Genomic DNA, 22,121 nt, shown 5'->3' on the forward strand with positions numbered 1-22,121 from the left:
CTAATTGCTGTAACACTGTCCTTTGGCCCCTGTGGCATGTCCATGTTCTCTTTTGACATTATCAAGCATTGAAGTTCCTGCAGGATGCCTTTTATGCACTGCTGTGGCTTGTGCATTCATCACTCCATTTGAACTGCTCATACTGCTCATATTGTCTTTTGCTACAAATCTTACTGATAGGGGTGCTTCTGGGTATTTAGGTCCATGTTCTATTTTAATGCTGTATATTTGGTTTTCATAAATTGTTCTTGGAGACTCAATTATCATCCCTGTCCACCTTGTCAGTGTCATGTCTTCACTGTCCTCCAGACCCCATCAAACTGTGTCGTCACCTCCTCCTCTTTAACCTTCTTCAAGCTCTTCCAACTGTCGGAAAATTTGAGAGATCCTGTAGTGACTGCCATCTTGACTCGGAGTCACTCATATTGGGTTTTTTATTCTTGAAAATGTTATACATATATACAGTAAAATGTGATACTTTCATCTTCTCCCCTTTGCTGCTTCCAACTAACCCTGTATCTGCCCCCTCAAAATATCCATCTCTCAACTCATGTCTTCTTCTTTATTCCTTTACCCTACTCTCCTCCCATCTAGTGTCCCTCCCTCTCTCTCTTCCTCCCTCCCTCCTTCCTTCCTTCTTTCCTTCCTTCCTTCCTTCCTTCCTTCCTCCTTTTTTCCTGTCTTTCTCTGTGTGTGTATGTCTGTCTGACTAGGTCTTTCTCTGATCACCCATGAAGTCCCACTAGAAAAATCCAACAGTACATAAATAGGGGTCCATCCACTGAAACATGGAAGAGTTATCAGTTGAAACACGCCTCCCCCAAACAATGATTTTTCTCTCCCAGCAGCTATCAGCTACTAGTAGCTCCTTAGTAAGGGTGGGTCTCAGAGAACATTTCTATCATCTATACCACAATTTGTCTGGCTTGACCTTGAGGAGGTCTAGCACATAATGCCAGCTCCTTGTCTCATCTGGAAGACAGCATTTCATAGTACTCATACATATCTTCTCACTCTTACATTTTTTTCCAGTTCCTTTTGTTAAGTGTTTTCTGAGCCTTGGTAGGTACTGTAAGGGATTAATAAGGGTTTATTTCTATAGGTGTCCCATGGAGGCCTGAGCTCTAAATCTGTTATTCATAGTATCTTGAACAGTCATTCATCTTTTTATTGCTGCAGAGTGAAACATGATTTGTGAAAGTCAGAGAGACTTGGTTTCCAAGAGAATATCTGTTTCACGAGAAAGAGCCAAACAAGAAGTATAACACCACCACTAAAAAAGTAGGCCAATGTATGTATACACAGAATGAGTCTCAGTGGATACAGATTGGGTGTATTCTGCCTCTGTGTACCTTATTACCTCTGCTAAAATTTTTCAGTCCTTTCTCTAAGATAGGGCTCCACTATATTAAGAGAAACCATTCTTTACTGAAGAAAACTTGGACAGGAATCTAGTGCATATATCATAATGTGCTCCTGATGTGGCAACACTAGTCTTAGGAGAACTAACAGTAGAATTCCATTATAAGAAATTTATGTACTTATATTTTATATTAGCTACTACAGTCAAAGAGGGTATCATAATGGGGTAAGACTTTCAGACAACATTGACTACCAGCATTTTCTTTGCTTATTCAGAAGAACATACAGGAAATATATACAATGGAATATTTAAAAAGTGAAAATTAAACTCACAAACAAAAATGATTAAAGGAATACAAAATTGGAATTTAGTTGAAACTAAGGGGTGTGTTATAGATATTTTCAAATATTAGATAATTTTATGAGAATCTGAGAATATAGAATTGCAGAGAAACACTTAAAGAAATGCTCAACATCCTTAGTCATCAGGCAGATGCAAATCAAAATAACCCTGAGATTTCACTTTACAACCATCAGAATAGCTAAAATAAAAACTCAAGTGATAATACATGCTGGAGAGGATGTGGAGAAAGGGGAACTCTCCTCCATTGCTGGTGAGAATGTAAACTTGTACAACCACTTTGGAAATCAATCTGGTGCTTTCTCAGATATTTAGGAATCGTGCTTTCTTAATATCCAGCTATAGCACTCCTACGCATATATCCAAAAGATGCTCAAGTGCACAACAAGGACATTTGCTCAACCATGTTTGTAACAGCTTTATTCATAATAGCCAGAACCTGGACACAACTCAGATACCCATCAATGGAGGAATGGATTCAGAAATTGTGGTACATTCACACCATGCAATACTACTCAGCAATTAAAAACAAGGAAATCATGAAATTTGCAGGCAAATGGTGGGAAGTAGAAAAGATCATCCAGAGTGAGGTATCCCAGAAGCAGAAAGACACACATGATATATACTCACTTGTAAGTGGATATTAGACATATAATAAAGGGTAAAGCTACAAAAATCTGTACACCTAAAGAAGCTGAGCTATAAGGAGGATTCTGGGTAAGATATGAATCCTCACTCAGAAAGGCAAATGGACAGATATTAGAAGGAGAAGAAAACAGGAAACAGGACAGGAGCCTACCACAGAGGGCCTCTGAAACATTCTTTCCAGCTTTGTACCAAAGCAGATACTGAGACTCAACCAAACTTTAGGCAGAGTGCAGATAATCTTAGGAAAGAAGGGGGAGATAGAGAGACCTGGAAAGGACAGGAGCTCCACAAGGAGAGCAACAGAAATAAAATATCTGGGCACAGAGGTCTTTTCTGAGACTGATACTCCAAACAAGGACCATGCATGGAGATAACCAAGAACCCCTGCTCAGATGTAGCCCATGGTAGCTCAGTCTCCAAGTGGGTGTCTTAGTAATAGGAACAGGACTGTCTCTGACATGAACTCAATGGCTGGCTCTTTGACCACCTCCCCTTGAGGCGGGAGTAGCTTTGCCAGGCCACAGAGGAGGACAATGTATCCAGTTCTGATGAGACTGGATAAGCTAGGGTCAGATGGAAGGATAGGAGGACCTCCCCTCTCAGTGGACTGGGGAAAGGACATGGGAGAAGATGAGGGAGAGTGGGATAGGGAGGGAATGAAGGAGAGGACTACAGCTTGGAATCAAAGTGAATAAACTGTAGTTAATATAAAAATTTAATAAACAAATAAATTTAAATCTGACATTAAGTTTTAGAAAATATTAAATGATTTTGTAGATACCTTTCAAGCATGAATTTAGAATGAATTTTATTTTAAAATTATTAAACTTTAATTTAAGTTTTAATTTAATGTGTATCTTCATAGCCTGAATCATTCCAAGAAACAAGGCTTCATGTAATAATACCTAATGAAATAATACCTAGAGTTGGTTATTTTGAATAACGTTAAGAAATTTTCCTTTAACATTTATGTTACAAAATGTTTTACCTTTTAAGTAAAATTTAAAGTATATATAGTTAATATATAGTTATAAAACTAAAGTTCAATGCACCCAGTCTTGATGAGACCTGATAAGTTAGTGTCAAATAGAAGGGGAGGAGGTCTTCCCCTATCAGTGGACTTGGAGAGGGGGATGGGAGGCAATGAGGGAGGGTGGGATTGGGAGAGAATGGGGGAGGGGGCTACCGGTGGGATAAAAAAATGAATAAACTGTAATTCATATAAAAAATTAAAAATTAAAATAAATAAGAAATAAAATTCACATACATGAAATTCCCGTAAAGCAAGTGTTTCATTTACGTAGTATTCCTTTCCACTGATAATTTTACAGTCACAATCTTGATTAGCATTTTGTGATTTGTTGATCAGTAGTAGATTTTACTTTTCCTGAAATCCCTAAAATTTAGCATTCATCATTTGTAAACATTTACCCTGTAGCTCTTTATCATGTTATAGTGAACATGATTTAAATTATCAATGACACTGCTTTTTTTCCCTCACACGTAAGTGGTGGGTTCATAACCGGCAAAGATGTGGGCAGAGGTTTCTAGCAAGAGAAGGTTGTTCCTCATTTTTACATTTTTAGTTTCCCTCTAGCTACTGTTTTTTTTTCCCTCAATCTTTCTTTATAAATTCTTCTTTCATTACATACCTACCACACTTTCCTCACCCTCCACTCTTTACAGACCCCTCCCTCCACTCCTCCTTTCCTTCCAGATCCACTCCTTCTCTGTTTTCCTACAACAACAACAACGAAAAGAGCAGGCCTCCCAGGAATATCACCCTCACATGGAGTGACAAGTTACAATAGGAAAATTTGGCTTAGGCTAGGTAACAATCAAAGAGTGTAGCAGATTTTCTTTTATATATATATATATAATTTTTACTTTTTTAATATTAGTTACAGTTGGTTAACTTTGTATCCCTGCTGTATCCTGCTCCCTCTCTCCCTCCCAATCCCACCTTCCCACCCTCATCTCCTCCCTGCCCCTTTCCAAGTCCACTGATAGGGGAGAACCTCCTCCCCTTCCATCTGATACTGGCTTATCAGTTGTCTTCAGGACTGGCTGCGAAGTTCTCCTCTGTGGCCTAGCAGGGATGTTCCTCCGTGGGGGGGTGTTAAAGAGCACTCCATTGAGTTCATGTCAGAAATAGTCCCTGTTCCCCTTATTAGGGTACCCACTTGTATACTGAGCTACCAAGGGCTACTTCTGAGCAGAGACTCTAGGTTGCATCCATACATGGTCCTTGTTTGGAGAAACAGTCTCATAAAAGATCCCTTTGCCCTGATATATTTAGTCCTTGTGGAACTCCTGTCTTCTCCAGGTCATGTTAACTCCCACCCCACTCCCCCCACCCAAAAAAAAAATTCAAGTGACAACACATGCTGGAGAGGTGGAGAACCCTCCTCCAATGCTGGGTGGGAATGCAAACTTGTACAACCACTTTGGGAATCAATCTGGCACTTGCTCAGACAATTAGAAATAGCACTTCTTCAAGACCCAGCTATACCACTCATAGGCATATATCCAAAAGAACCTCAAGTACACAACAAGGACATTTGCTCAAACATGTTTGTAGCAACTTTATTTGTAATAGCCAGAACCTGGAAACAACCCAGATGTCCCTCAGCTGAGGAATGGATACAGAAATTGTGGTTCTTTTACACAATGGAATACTACTCAGCAATTAAAAGCGAGGAAATCATGAAATTTGCAGGTAAATGGTAAGAAGTAGAAAAGATAATCCTGAGTGAGGTATCCCAAAAGCAGAAAGACACACATGGTATATACTCACTTATATAGACCTGTAAGATAGGATAAACATACTGAAATCTATACACCTAAAGAAGATAAAGAAAAGCTTCTGTAAAGCAAAGGACACTGTCCTCAGAACAAAACAACAGCCTACAGATTGGGAAAGGATCTTTACCAACCCTATAGCTGACAGAGGGCTAATATCCAGTATATATAAACAACTAAAGAAGTTAAACAGCAAAAAATCAAGTAATCCAATTAAAAAATGGGGTACAGAGCTAAACAGAGAATTCTCCGCAGAGTAATATCGAATGACAGAGAAACAAAGAAATGCTCAACCTAATTAGCCATCAGGGAAATGCAAATCAAGATGGCCCTAAGATTTCACCTTACACCCATCAGAGTGGCTAAGATCAAAACTTAAGAGACAACACATGCTGGAGAGGTTGTGGAGAAAGGGGAACCCTTCTCCACTGCTGGTGGGAATGTAAACTTGTACAACCACTCTGGAAATCAATCTGGTGCTTTCTCAGACAACTAGGAATAGTGCTTCCTCAAGATCCAGCTATACCACTATATCCAAAAGATTCTCAAGTACACAATAAGAACATTTGCTCAATCATGTTTGTAGCAGCCTTATTTGTAATAGCCAGAAGCTGGAAACAGCCCAGATGCCCCTCAGTGGAGGAATGGATGCACAAACTGTGGTATATCTACACAGTGGAATATTACTCAGCAATAAAAAAACAAGGAAATCATGAAATTTGCAGGTAAATGTTGAGATCTGGAAAAGATCATCCTGAGTGAGCTATCCCAGAAGCAGAAAGATGCACACAGCATATACTCACTCATATAGACATATAATATAGAATAAACCTACTAAAATCTGTACACCTAAAGAAACTAATCAAGAGGGAGGACTCTAGCTAAAATGCTCAAATCCTATCCAGAAAGGCAAAGAGGCTGGATATCAGAAGAAGGAGAAAAGAGGGAACAAGTCAGGAGCCTGACACAGAGGACCTCTGAAAAGCTCTGCCCTGCAGACTATCAGTGTAGATACTGAGACTTATGGCAAACCTTTGGGCAGAGTGCAGGGAATCTTAGGAAAGAAGTGGGAAACAGTAAGATCTAGAGAGGACAGGAACTCCATAAGGAGAGCAACAGAACCAAAAAAATCTGAGCACAGGGGTCTTTCCTGAGACTGATATTCCAACCAAGGACTATGCATGGAGATAACCTAAGACCCCTGCACAGATGTAGCCCATGGCAGTTCAGTATCCAAGTGGGTTCCATTGTAATAGGAACAGGGACTGTCTCTGACATGAACTGATTGGCCTGCTCTTTAATTACCTCCCCCTGAGGGGGAAGCAGCATTACCAGGCCACAGAAGAAGACAATGCAGCCACTCCTGATGAGACCTAATTGACTAGGAGCAGAAGGAAGGAAAAGAAGTCCTCCCCTATCTGTGGACTTGGGGAGAGGCATGCATGCAGAGGGTGGAGGAAGGGAGGGATTGGGATGGGAGAAGGGAAAGAACCACAGGGGGTATACAAAGTGAATAAAGTGCAATTAATGAAGAAAAAAAAAGAAGATAAACAAGAAAGAGGACCCAGGGTATGATGATCAATCCTCACTTAGAAAGACAAAAGGGATATACATTGGATGTAGGAGTAAACAAGTAACAGAGGGCCTCTGAAAGACTCTACCTAGCAATGTATCAAAGCAAATATTAAGACTCAACCAAACCTTCAGCAGAGTGCAGGGAATCTGATTTTCATTAGGAATAATTTCCTTGACTCCCTCCATTACTTCTGTACTCCCCCCTCCCTCCCTCCCTTCCTCTTTCTTTCTTTCCTTCCTTCCTTCCTTCCTTCCTTCCTTCCTTCCTTCCTTCCTTCCTTCTTTCTTTCTTTCTTTCTTTCTTTCTTTCTTTCTTTCTTTCTTCTTACCAATTGAAACCCAATTAAAAAATGGGGTACAGACCTCTTCCACATTCTCAAGGAGGTTTTTGGTAAAAATAATGTGGGCTCTGTGTCATAGTTTATATCATATTAATTTTAAACTTACCTTTTTTTTAAATGTGTGATTTCAGCCAGTGGAATTGAATTATATCTTGTAGTTAAAAATGTTAATAAATTTAATCAGGACCTCCTTAATGGAAAACAATAAGAAATTGACAAAAAGAAACTTTAGCTCATTTATAAAAAGATAATGTTGGTGGATGTGTGTTAGCTGATGACCTTGTTTTCTAACAAGACTTTTATAACCTTGGTTTTAAATAATTGTCTTATATCTTTGTTTCTAGCTTTTTTGTGTGTTTATTATAAGTGAATTTTACCAAAGTAATTCTGATATATATCTTTTAAAAAATTTTTATGCAATATGTTTTCTATCTTTCTCTGTCATTATAAAAACTAAGTGTACTTGAATTGTTCTTTGTTGATGGCTTTCTTATCATTTTTTATCTCAGGGTTTTAGTTTTAATATTTTATAATTTGTAAATCTTCCATATTTTCTAATGCTCATAATCTGACTCAGTAATTACTAATACTGTATCTTTATCCATAGTTTTTTCAAATATTGGAGACTTTTTACTGCTATTTTTCATAATTTCTTTTAAATGGTTTATCATATTATACATATATCATTTGAATCATGTTAATTTCTCATTTGTAATTTTTGTCTCAATATCTGGTACTTTCGTTACAATCCACATTTTCTATCTATTGTTTTCTTTATTGTTAAACCAGATGTTTACCTCTCTGGTTTTATGTTTGTGCAGTAGAATTCATGTCTGTAATTCAAATTATTTAGATGTGTTCACCACAGAAATATATATAACACGAGTCCTCAAAATAAACTTTTTTATTGCCAAGTTGTATATTAAAATTGTGTTGTAAATTTAAAATGTATGGGGACTAGTGTGATGATTCCTTTACAGGAAAGATGATATAATAATGTTATACACAATGTCATGGTCAAATTCAAATATTTAGCATTTATGTATACTAAGGAACAAAGTTAACAACAGCTTATGTTTAGTTCTCAATGCCATGTACATTATATTATCTACCTCCCTATCCTTCCATCTATCTGTTCTATCAAGATTATCCTGACGAAGCACTCAATGTAATATATGAATGAGAAGACAGTACTGTCTTTCTGTGCTCACTCAGTTGGTATAATGATTAGTTTGGAGAGAATAATTCATAGCAATTCTGTAGAGATCACTTCTCTTAGACCTGAGCCAGCAGGAGTTTCTCATCACATTGTTACTTTCATCACATTGTTCAGTCACATGGTGCATGGCATTTTATTCTTCAAATTACTGCTTAGTAAAATTAATCAGACATCCCATAAACTAGAACTTGATTGTTTGTGCTTTCATTTTCTATGCATAAATGGCATGTTGGCACCATGGAGATAATTAGTATACTTGTTAAGAGTTAATGAAGTATTTAAATCTATATCATTTCCTTATCTTAATATTTTACATTAAAATACCTGCTCTATTATATAATAACTCATTTCATGCAACATGCATATAATAACTGAAGATATAACAGTAAAATTGAGTTTACTTATCTATATAAACTATAACATAGTAACTTTATTCAACAAGTTAAAAAGAAATCCACAGTCCAGAAGCATTGTTACTAAAACATGAAAGCAGTAACATCAAAATGGCAAAAATGTCTTTTTATTGGACAGTTGAGTCCTTTAATGGTCTTTATGTGGATCCCCCAACAACTGGAGCACAGCCTCTTATGCCTCCCTTTGGATCCCATTCCTCTAACTGAGCTCCCTTGTCTGGCCTCTCTGGAAGAGGATCTGTCTAGTTCTGCAGTGATTTAATGGCCCAGTGTGGCATAGTATCCATAGGTACCCCCTCCCTCTGAGGTGAAGGAGAGGAGAGAATGGGTGGAGAGGTGTGGGGAGGACAGTGGGAGGAGAGAAGACGGGGCTACCATCAGAACATAAAGTGAATGCCTAGATAAATTTTTAAAACAAGTACATTAGAAGGCAATTGGATATACTAGTATCTCAGAAGCAGTATTCTAACATTATATTCACCTTCATCTTTAGTGTGTTTGCAATGTTTTCCCTAAGAAATAAATCAGTACAATTGCCTATAAACAAAAAATAGCAAAAGTTTTAAAGTTGGAATTCTCAAAATGATTAATTTGTGAGTATTATTACATACAGTTATTCATTTAATAATCTGCTATTGGTATGACAGATGTTTTCATATTTCATATAATAAGAACATTGTTTGTATATTTAAAATTATTTTCATGTATTCAAAGAGGATACATAACTAAACACCAGGTATATCTCCGTTCTACTTGTTGCAAAATCAGTTGCTGATTTCTACAATTTCATTTGCTTATAGAATATGCTCTCAGTTGGTGTTCTGTTCAGGAAGTTGTCTCCTGTGCTAATGAGTTCTAGGCTGTTCCCCACTTTTTCTTCTAACAGATTTAGAGTATCTGGTTTTATGCTGAGGTCTTTGATTTACTTGGACTTTAGTTTTGTGCAGGGTGATAGATATAGATCTATTTTCATTTTTCTGCATGTGGACATCCAGTTGGACCAGCACCATTTGTCGAAGATGCTGTCTTTTTTCCATTTAATGTTTTTGGCTTCTTTGTCAAAAATCGAGTATTCATAGGTGTGTGGGTTTATTTCTGGGTGTTCTATGCGGTTCCATTGATCCTCCTTTCTGTTTTTATGCCAATACCATGCAGTTTTTATTACTATTGCTCTGTAGCACAACTTGAGATCGGGGATGGAGATACCTCCAGATGCTCTGTTGTTGTACAGGATTGTTTTGGAGATTCTGGGTTTTTTGTTTCTCCGTATGAAGCTGAGAATCTTTTTTTCAAGGTCTGTAAAAAATTGAGTTGGTATTTTGATGGGAAGGGATACTTGCTCAACCATGCTTATAGCAGCTTTATTTGTAATAGCCAGAACCTGGAAACAACCCAGATGTCCATCAACTGAGGAATGGGTACAGAAATTGTGGTATTTTTACACAATGGAATACTACTCAACAATCAAAAAGGAGGAAATCATGAAATTTTCAGGTAAATGGTGGGATCTAGAAAAGATCATTCTGAGTGAAATATCCCAGGAGGAGAAAGACAAACACGGTATATACTCACTTATATAAACCTATAAGATATGATAAACATAGTGAAATCTATACACCTAAAAAAGATAATCAAAAGAGCAGACATGGGGTAAGATGATCAATCCTCATTTAGAAAGACAGATAGGATGTGCTTTGAACATATGACAGGAGTCTACTGAGCGCATCTGAAAGACTCTAACTAGCAGTGATTTCAAAGCAAAGACTCGTGACCAAACCTTTGGCAGAATACAGGGAATCATAAGAAAGAAGGGGAGTTAGTCTGATGGGGAAAGGATAGGAGCTCCACAAGGACTAAATATATCTGGGCACAGGGTCTTTTCTGAGACTGACATTCAACCAAGGACCATGTATGGATATAACCTAGAACCTCTGCTCAGATAACTAATTTATTTCCCAAAGTGAGGGGAACAAGGACTATTTCTAACAGGAACTCAATGACTGGCTCTTTGGCCTTCCCACCCCCCAAGGGAGGAGCAGTCCTGTTAGGCCACAGAGGAGGGCTTTGCAGCCAGTCCTGAAGATACCTGATAAAACAGGATCAGATGAATGGGGAGGATCCCCCTCCCATCAGTGGACTTGGAAAGGGGCACGGTGGAGATGAGGGAGGGAGGGAGGGACTGGGAAGGAATGAGGGATCAGGACACGGCTGGGATGCAGAGTTAATAAAATGTAACTGATAAGAAAAAAATAAAATTAAAAAAAAAGAATATGCTCTCAGGGTTTCAGTCACTGTGGTCAAACACTATAACGAAAAGAAACTTGGAGAGAAAAAGGTTTATTTAATTTATATTTCCACATCATAATTCTTCATATCACTGTCAGGGCAGGAAATCAAACAAGGCTGACAAGTGGAGGTGAGACCTGATATAGAAGCCATGGAGGGTGATTGCTTATTGGCTTGCTCTACATGGCTTGCTCAGGCTGCTCTCTTATAACATCCAAGACCACCAAAATGAGCTGCATCAATCATCAACCAAGAAAACACTTGCAGACTTGCCCACAAGCCAATTCTATAGATGTATTTTCTATATTAAGATTTCTCCTTCCCAGATGATCTTAGCTTGTATCAACTTGCCATAAAAACTACCCAGCACATATATTGGTAATTCAAATAATAAAATAAAATAAAATCTGTGTTTATAAAAAATCAAGTTCTAGCATTAATTTGTATCACAGATAGTTTCTATACTTAATAATGATAACTCTTGCCACCATGTGAATTATGCTTTTTGGATGTGGCTGCATGATATCTTGTTCTTCCTCAGAGCTTTATTGTTTCTGTGTTTTAAGTTTTATGTTATACTACAAGAATATTCATTACTTAACTCCATCTTTATATTTAATTTAAGAACAATTTAAAATTTTGAATACATGTTTCTTTGTAAATAAATATTAAATGAAATCTTTTACATCTGATAACTGGATGCAATGTTTGGTCAATATTCTTCAAATACTATGGCAAGATCAGCTTTCATCTGAAGAGTAGACTTAATAGTGTCTGTTTAATGTGATTAAATTGATTCAATATGGTTGTGCCTTTAAAAATCTCCCTATAAAAGAGATTACTGTCAGGTTGTTGGAAATCATGACATCATGGTTGACATAAAAATTTGTACCAATTCATTTACTCAAGTTGTATATGTTTAGTAGATAATTTCTGACTTTATCTCTAGACAAAACAGCAATATATATTAAAAAGAACAGAGTGAATCCAAGTACCTAGTCCAGTGAAACTATTCATTAATATGATAACAAAATTTCATTATTATGAAGTTGGATATAAAAAATGTTTAGTTTAGAACTCTCTTCAGAATTATTTACTCTTTAATGGATATGCTATAAGCAGAAAATATTTTAATTAACGTCTCCCAAAAAAAAAAAAAAAACGGAATACAAATAAATCCATGTTTAGAGATTTAGGTAGTTTAAAGTTTTTCTTTTAGCCATTGTAAAATATAATTTTAACCTCATTTTAATAGAAAGGCTCTTATTCAGATATGAGGAAAAACATATTGAAGGCAAGGTACAATGTAAGAAACAAAACTTTTATTAATGAATGGGATGATTAAAGATGTAGCTCTTTTTTATTTCTCATATGCTGCAGACTAATAAATAATAATATAATATTTAATGATGGAGACTCAAGTGCTGATAGATTATATTAATTTCAGGCAAATAAATGAATACTCCTACTTGAAATTTATGGACTCATATAATAATACACATTCTTATCTTGCTCTAGACAAAACTAAATTCAGCAAACAGTATTAGAGTTATAAAATAAAAAATAAACTAGGTATACACTGAGTCCCTTTAGGTCCAAAGTTAAGTTTTTTTGGAATGTTTTTGCATGTGAAAAATTTAACCATGTCACTGAAAAATAGAAAATTGAATGTTTTTGACTATTTTTTACTAATAAAGTCAATATTAATGCTGATGGAGTTTTATTACTTGAACTTTAATTAACGTTATTATATAAAAACTCATAACTTGCTTCCTCCTTAATTGAATTATTCTAGTTATGGATTAATTTATAAAGCTTATTTTCATAGGCAAATTAAATTAGTGAACTTTAAATTGCTTAACAATTTAATATGATATCTGAAAACTTTAAAATGGCTCAAATGGATTTCACAATTTAACTTAATTAGAATTATCTTTTCAGTGTCACAAATGTTGCATAATAATGTAATGTAAATGAACTCTACAAAATGCACATTAAGTTATTTCATTTAAGTTCATTCGTTTAATGTAAAATATATTTTAAGTGATTTACCATTCATTATGTGTTTTAAGTAAAGCCATTGGATATTTACAATAATCATATTGAACATGCTATCTATATTTATGTTATTTTAACTGAATTATAAAAGCATTTATATATGTATGTAAATATACACATTATACATATGTATTTCATAGTATACATATACATATTTTATATGGATTACTTCAAAATAAAATTAATACAGTTATGTATTAGAATTTCATTAAAAAGTAAATTGTATGAGCATATCATATGGTCACTCAGAGTAGGTATCAATTATTTTTTTAAGATTACAAACTGCTGAATTATAAATCAACTATGAAAAAGGAAATTTCAATTAGCCTTACAGAGGTAGTTCATAAAGTTATTTAAATAAATAGCCAGGTCCTGCAGAGGAGAAAAGGAGTCTGCAAGGGAGGAGTGAGTCAGGCATAGGGTCAGGAAAGGATTGTAGTCTGACTAACAGTTAGAGTGCTTCTTTATTTATACAGTACTCAGTATGCATGGATAGACACATGTTGTCCCTGTTCCTATTACAATGGAACCCATTTGGATACTGAACTGCCATGGGCTACATCTGTGCAGGGGTCTTAGGTTATCTCCATGCATAGTCCATGATGAGACCTAATTGACTAGGATCAAAAGGAAGGAAAAGAAGACCTCCTCTATCAGTGGACTTGGGGAGGGTCATGCATGCACAGGGCGGAGGAATGGAGGGATTGGGATGGGAGGAGAGAGGAAACCACAGGAGGGATACAAAGTGAATAAAGTATAATTAATAAAGAAAAAAAGAATCTAGAGGCATATATTGACTAAACATGACAACCCATTCTCATGCTGGTAGCTCTTGTTGTTTCAAGAGCACTAGACAGAAAATCTCCAAGCCATCCTGGGAAGACTGTCATGTCCAAAGCAGTATATTATCAACTTTAATGAACAAAATGTCAATTGTCATTAGGACCAAGAAAAATCTTCAGGCTAAGCTGCTGCAGTTATCATTAAATTTCTAGCATAATGCAATGTTTATATTTTTTGTATTTGTAGAATTTATTTACATTTCTAATCTTGGTATTCTTTTGTTCCATGGTGATACAACACCACAGTATCCTCGCATGAGTTAACTTTGCAGGAAAGGGAGGTTTTAATACTTTATTCTTTTTATTATCTATCCACACTATTCTTTGTCCATCAGTAGCAGGAAGAAGCTTTTAATTTGATTTGCTGCCAACTTGTCTAGTTAACTAAATCTATTTACCTTTTAAAATTTACTTTGTTCTGATTATCTTGTTCCTGGGTGAGTATAGGGGCAGATGTTTCAAGAGTATCTTGGAGTCACAGCCTGCCATCTTTATTAATGTCAAAACCTCCAGGCCATGAGGTAGGCCTCCAAGTAAGCCAGGTAAAGATATTTCCCCTAAAAGCAGGAGGGGCAGTATGCTGACCTGAGGAACGTTAGAAGCAGTATTCCTGAAGGCATAAGTAATTCATAATTATTTTCCCATCAATCCAATATTCCTAAGCTCCCCTAATATTAAAAGTTCCTCAGGCATACAACATGTGGTGATCAGGACCAAAAGCAAAGTATAGCACAACGATGATTGCAAAATAGGGCTCAGCTTTGCTGGGTCTTTGTCAAGCAGCTGTGCTGGCTTCATGACTCTCTCTGTTTCACCTAGATTCTGCTGTGGCACATGAAACTATTGTTTTGCAACCCAAGGATGAATAACTCAAAGTTATGGTGTAGAAGCAGTTAGTAGAATAAATATTCGCCTCAAAACAAATGAAAGCAAATTTCTTTGACAAAAGAAACAAAAATGAATAATTCTAATTAGTTTTCACACTTTCATGATAATTATTATTTGTTATGTTTGTTTTCACACAAGGTCTTGTGTATCCCCGGCTGGCCTGGAGCTCATTCTGTTGAAAAACTGGCTTTGAATTCACAGAGATCCCCTTGCCTTTGCCTTCTGATTGCTGAGATTAAAGGTGTCCATCACCATGCCAGGCTTCATATACTATTATTATTAAAAATTGGGTTTTTGATTTAAAATAAAATGTCCTTGCAGTGTGAGACACTTCAGATGCCAAAATATGTTGTCAGTTTTACAATTGTTTTTTGTTCAGTAATTTGATGAGTGAATGGAAATCATGAGCAAAAGTTTGCCCCTTTAATTACTATGAAAAAAAAAAAAGACCTCAATGTATAAGCATATACTAGAGAATCAAAAGTACAAGATAAGTGTGCTTGATTTACACACCAAAATTTCTCACCTTTACTCAGTAAATAGTTTCATACTTTGGGATATGGTACAGATTTTGTATTGGAGAAATCTAGCATTCATTAGTAAATATACTATTGCAAATATTTTTACATCTGGGGATGTGAAGATGAATCAGGAGTTAAGAACACTAGCTGCAGAAGATCCTAACATATACATTGAGGCTCACAACCATCTGTAAATACAGTTCCAAAAAACAATTGGATAACCTCTTTTGGCCATTGTGGGCGCTGGACATGCACTTTTGGTGTACATACATAGAGGCAGACAAAACATTCACAATTCATACACATGATATTAAAAGTAAATAAATAAAAGTTTAGATATATTTCTCTAATTTAACTGTTATGATTTATTTCACTTTGTACTTTCTCATTTTAAAAACTCAAATTTTGACGTAAATATATGTGAAGATGATTCTTGGTTGTGAATTTGACTCTACAGGAGTGTTAATCCAGCAACACTTGGCAAGGGAATCATATCCAAAGACCTTCTAGGTCTCTGTGATCCAGCTGGAATGCAGACATGCTCTGGATATGATCTGGCAGGAATACAGACCTGATGTTAGTACACACCCTTAATCCCAAACCATGAAGGTAAGGTTAGTTTATAGAAGAAAGAAGGAGAACAGTCACATTTAAAAGTAATGTGTAATTGAAGGGCAGGCAAAGTGACAAATCAGAGAAAGATTTGATAGTATGAATCATAGATAGGATATACCCAACTCTCACAAGAATAGAACAGGAAAGAGATGCTACTTAAGAGTAGTACAGAGAGAAGAGAAGGATTTTTACTAAGAGTGGATTACTGGCAGTTTTACAGAGACAGTTTGCAAAGAGAACAAGCTAGAAACAGCTGAAGACAGAATGGGCCAGAGAATGAGAAGGAGCTAGAAGATTAGAACATATTCCCAGAATTAGTTTGAGGCCAGGCAGAACAATTCAGTCAGAAGCCAAAAGAACCTAGTTCGAATCAGTTACCTTGGCAAGGAGATTAGGCCAGAATGCCCCAGTTGCACCAGCCAGGATGAATTCAGAAAGAGCTAGAAAGGCTTGGAAATGACTCTCCTCTCATGCTTCAGCCTGAGGATATAAAAACATTTACACTTGAGCACATCAGCAAACAACTAAAACTCAAGCTGTGGGGTACTCCTGTAAAAGACTGTATTAATTAGATTATTTGAAGCAGGGAGAGCCACTCTAAATCTGCCAATATTGTGGTGGCAGTACACATAAAAGGACACACACACACACACACAAAAAAAAAAAGCTTAGTATTCTGCCTGCTTGCTTCTACTCTTGCTAGCAAGTTTATCTGTCCTGCTGCTGCCAATATTAAATACAACATCTTCAGAGTTCCAACACAGACTTAGGAAATCTCAGCCTTGTGAATAGAACAACTACTGTATTCTTGACCTTCCTAAAAAAGGTCAGCCTTTGTTGGACCATCTCAACAACATACTAGAAGCCAACCTGATAAAGTCCCTTTTAATACACACACACACACACACACACACACACACACAATCACATATTCATTCTATTAGTTTTGTCCCTTTAGAGAAACTAAGACACTATACTTTTACTAACTGACTTTCATTTGTAAAATGTTCAATCTTTTGTTTTGAATACTCATTCTATTGATTTCCACACATGTTCTTACTAATTGCCCTTTAACCTGTGTATTTCCCTACCTCCTCTACGTCTGTCCTATTATCCTAATTTCAAAACTTTAATAAATGTATCAAACTTTTAAGCATCAAAGAAAGTTTTAAAGAAATAATGATTATTTTTTCATCATCTAGAGTACTAAGTCCTTCAGTATTTTATCCAGTCATAAACTTTAAGTATGCTTCATTATTTCTGAATCTGTTTGTTCATCTTCTTTGTTTAATCACTGAGATAAGACCAAGCCTAAAAGATTATGACATATGAGGGTTTTATATCTCCAGGGGCCACTTACTACTGAAGTGCTATTATCAGTATATAACTGCTAAGTGTAGGGAATTACTGCCCCCCCGGAAGGTAGTTTGTTAAAATTAATTAATTAATTAATGTTTTTATATCTTTACTTAAATATAATTATACTTTAATTAAAATATAATTCAATGACTTATGCCCTTCCCATTTTTCTCCACCACTCAGCCCCGTGTCTTTTTCCTCCAGCCATTACAATGTCCTACAGCTCCATAGATATACAAACTGCTGGATTTGTTTTTGTTGTTTGTGTGTATATGCTTTCATGACTGTCGACTTAGGATGGCATAATCATTCAGGGGCTTACCTCTGGATAAGATTCATTTTTTTCAATTCTCTCAACTTCTACGTTTCCTATAGTTCTTTGTTGAGGGCTAGGAACCACCATAAAATTTTCCCACCTTTCACCTTAGCATTTCCATTGATGCTATTATTCAGGTCTTGTTCAAGGAACTGTTTCTAAGATCCAGCCTTTCTTCCCTTCTCCTCAGAAAACTGGAGGCCTTCTATGGATATCAACCAGCCCTGGCATGTCTAGTTACAGAAAGAGTAGGCACAACTTCTATTGAGGCTACACAAATTATCCCAGTTAGAGGAAAGGGATCTAAGGGAAGATAATTTTGTCAAGGACAGCCCCTACTTGTGCTTCAGGAATTCCGCATAAAGTCCCTACTGCATCACTGTTACATATGTAAAAATTGGGACCAGATCTACCTCAAGATGCAAATATACCGTTCCTGGGCATAAACCCAAAAGAAGCTCTCTGCTATACCAAGAGATGCTTGCTCATCTGTGTTCATAGCAGCTTTATTCATAACAGCCAGAAACTGGAAGCAATCTAGAAATCCTTCAACCAGATAATGGATAAGGAAAATATGTTACATTTACACAATGGAGTATTACTCAACTCTTTAAAAAATATCGTCATGAAATTTTCATGTAAATAATGGAAGAAAAAAAGATCATCTTGAGTGAGGTAAGACAAACCCAGAGAGACAAACGTGGTATGTAATCACTTATAAGTATATATTAGTCACAAAGTACAGGATCACTATGCTACAATTCACTGACCCAAAGAAGCTAAGTAACAAGAAGGGCCAGGGGAAAATGCTTGAATCTCACAAGAAGGAAAAATAGATTGGACTTAAGGAGGAGATGGCTGGGTTTGGGAGGAGGTGCATATGAGAATAGGAGGGATGAGTTGGGGGACAGCCAGAGGGAGAGAGTACTGGGGAGAGACAATTGCACTGGGAAGGGGCATCTCTGGGAAGAGCGAGAAACCTATGGCATTGGAAACTCCCAGGAATTTATGAGGATGACTGTCGCTGAGATTTGTGGCAGTGGAGATAATGGAGCCTGAACTAGTCATCTCCTGTAAGCAAGCAAGACTTCCAGTGGAGGGACTGGGGACCATCACAGCCAGAAAACCTTCAACCTACAATTTTTCCTGCCTAAGAGGGGTACAGAGGCAAAAGATAGAGCAGAATTTGAGGTACTGGCTAACCAATGACAGGACCAGCTTGAGACCCAGGCCATGACAGGTAGCCCAGCCCTGACATTATAAATTGTATTCTGCTGTACTTGTAGTCAAGAGCTTACCATAAATGTTATCAAAAAAGCTTCACTCAGCCACTGATGGAAACAGATGCAGAGATCCACAGCCAGAACATTAAGTGGAGCTTGGGTAATCTCCAAAAGATCAGGCAGAAAGATTTAAGGAGCCAGAGGGGTCACGGACACCACAAGAAAACCTATAGAATCAACTAACTTGGGTGCATAGGTATTCACAGAGACTGATCTTTCAAGCAGAGAGCATAAAAGGGACACACCAAGGCTCTGTGTGCATTTGTAAAAGCTGATACTTATATTTATCTGAGGCTATAACAATAAGATTTAAAACATAGTCAAAGAATATGCAGTTAGAAAAGTCAAGGGAGTAGATTCTCTTCTAAAGTCCCTGTACTCACTATTCCATGGGTAGAATTTTGGAATGTATCCTTTCTGGTAAGTGGACCTTAAGATTCATTCTCTTTTTCTTTTTTCAATTAATTACACTTTATTCACTTTGTATCCCCCCTGTAGCTCCCTTGGTCCTGCACTCCCAATCCTTCCCTTCATCCCCCTTCTCCACACATGCCCCTCCCCAAGTCCACTAATAGGGGAGGTCTCCCTCTCCTTCCTTCTGATCCTAGTCTATTAGGTCTCATCAGGAGTGGCTGCATTGTCTTCCTCTGTGGCCTGGTAAGGCTGCTCCCCTCTCATGGTGAGGCGATCAAAGAGCAGGCCAATCAGTTCATGTCAGAGACAGTCCCTATTCCCATTACTATGGAACCCACTTGGATACTGAACTGCCATGGGCTACATCTGTGCAGGGGTTCTAGGTTATCTCCATGCATGTTACTTGGTTGGAGTATGACTCTCAGGGAAGAACCCTGTGCTCAGATTTTTTGGTTCTGTTGCTCTTCTTGTGGAGCTTCTGTCCTCTCCAGATCCTATTGTTTCCCACTTCTTTCATAAAATTCCCTGCACTCTGCCCAAAGGTTTGCCATAAGTCTCAGCATCTGCTTTGATAGTCTGCAGGGCAGAGCCTTTCAGAGGCCCTCTGTGGCAGGCTCCTAACTTGTTCCCTGTTTTCTCCTTCTTCTGATGTCCATCCTCTTTGCCTTTCTGGGTGGAGATTGAGCATTTTAGCCAGAGTCTTCCCTCTTGATTAGTTTCTTTAGGTGTACAGATTTTAGTAGGTTTATCCTATATTATATGTCTATATGAGTGAGTATATACTGTGTCTGTCTTTCTGCTTCTGGAATAGCTCACTCAGGATGATCTTTTCCAGTTCCCACAAATTTCATCATTTCCTTGTTTTGTTTTGTTTTTTTTTATTTTTATTGCTGAGTAGTATTTCATTATGTAGATATTATGTAGATGTACCACAATTTCTGTATCCATTCTTCTGTTGAGGGGCATCTCGGTTGTTTCCAGCTTCTGGCTATTACAAATAAAGCTGTGAAAAACATATTTGAGCAAATATCCTTACTGCATACTTGAGCCTTTTTTGGATATAAAAGCCTATTAGTGGTATAGCTGGATCCTGAGGAAGCACTATTCCTAGTTTTCTGAGAAAGCACCAGATATTAAGAAAGTGAATATATTGCTTAATTTTTCATGCTGGGGTTTATTGCCCAACACCCATATACATATGGGTTAACAGTAATTAAAACTAGTAGGTTATCAAAAGAAAAAAAGGGGAAAAAAGAGGAAAGAATGTAAGAAGCAAAGAAAGACACATTGTGGCATTTTGAATAAGAATGACCCCCATAGGATCATACATTTGACAAGGATTAAGAGATGTAGTCTTCTGGGAGTATGTGCAGCCTAGTTGGAGGAGGCATGACACTGTGGGTGGACTTAGGGGTTTCAGAAGCCCATGCCAGGCCCACTGACTCTCTTTCTTCATGCTACCTTTGAATTCAAATGTAGAACTCTCAACTTCTCCACCATCATGTCTCCTTGCATGCTATATGCTCCCTACCATGATGGTAATGGACTGCACCTCTAAAACTGAAAGAAAGCTTCAACTAAATGCCTTCATTGTTGCTGTGGTCATAGGGTCTATTCGCAGCAATAGAAACCACAACTAAGAAAGAAGTTGGTACTAGGGTGTAAACTGTTACAGTTACAGTCCCACCACGCTGCTTGCATGGTGAAACATGGACTTTGGGACTTGGGGTTTGCTTTAAGCAGAGCTTAATTGACTATACTAGTAGGAACATGGAAGATAGTGGCTATGAGAAAAATGTAGATTATGATGGTTTGTCTCAAAAGGTTTCAGAGAAGAAGACTATTAATAAGTGGCCCAGCGATTTTTCTTGTGATGCTTTGGTGAAGACTGTGGCTGCATTTTCTCTTTGTTTGAAAAGTCTATCTGAGGCTAAATCAAATAATTTGGGATCAATGGCGTTTGAAGAAGATAATTCAAAATAGCCTAGTATCATCAGTTAAGCTGTGAAGGAAAATATTAAGAACAGATAGATAAACCACATATTATTGAAAGAGGACCCATACTCCATCTCCCTTAAGCAGCATAATTTTATAGTATCAGCCCCATGCTTATGGCTTTAGAGTCAAGGATAAAAGACAGGGTTAGAATAGAATCTCCCTCTGCAACTAAGCAAAATTTCTGAAACCTGGAATATGTCAGGGATGTCACTGAATGGAAACCCAGAAAGACCACTGAGTCAAGCTGCGAAAGAGAAGCCCTCTGACTCTAGCCTATCAAGTTTCATCATGACTGGCTGCATTGTCTTCCTTTGCAGCCTAGTAAGGCTGCTCCCTCCTCAGTGGGAGGTGATCAAAGAGCCAGCCGCTGAGTTCATGTTAAAGACAGTCCTGTTCCCCTTACTATGGAAACCCACTTGGACACTGAGCTGTCATAGGGTATATCTATGCAGGGGTTCTAGGTTATCTCGATGCATGGCCCTTGGTTGGAGTATCACTCTCAGAAAAACTCCTGTGCCCAGAAATTTCCATTCTGTTGCTCTCCTTGTGGAGCTCTCCCCTACAGGTCTTTCTATCTCCCCCTTCTTTCATAAGATTTCCTGCACTCTGCCCAAAGTTTGGCTATGAATCTCAGCATTTCCTTCAATACCTTGCTGGGTAAAGTCTTTCAGAGGCCCTCTGTGGTAGGCTCCTGTCTTGTTGCTTGTTTTCTCCCTCTATCAGTTTCCATCCAGTTTGCCTTTATGAGTGAGCATTGATGATCTTACCCAGTGTCCCTCTCCTTGCTTAACTTCTTTAGGTGCACAGATTTTATTATGTT

At 37.3% G+C, this 22,121-nt stretch overlaps 1 pseudogene; it reads right to left on the reverse strand.

Moving 5' to 3' along the window:
• Positions 1-404, reverse strand: LOC110566713 (ubiquitin-conjugating enzyme E2 variant 1-like; annotated as a pseudogene).
• Positions 405-22,121: the final 21,717 nt, after the last annotated feature.

This window comes from Meriones unguiculatus, chromosome 7, assembly GCF_030254825.1.
Source record: "Meriones unguiculatus strain TT.TT164.6M chromosome 7, Bangor_MerUng_6.1, whole genome shotgun sequence".
NCBI lineage: Eukaryota > Metazoa > Chordata > Mammalia > Rodentia > Muridae > Meriones > Meriones unguiculatus.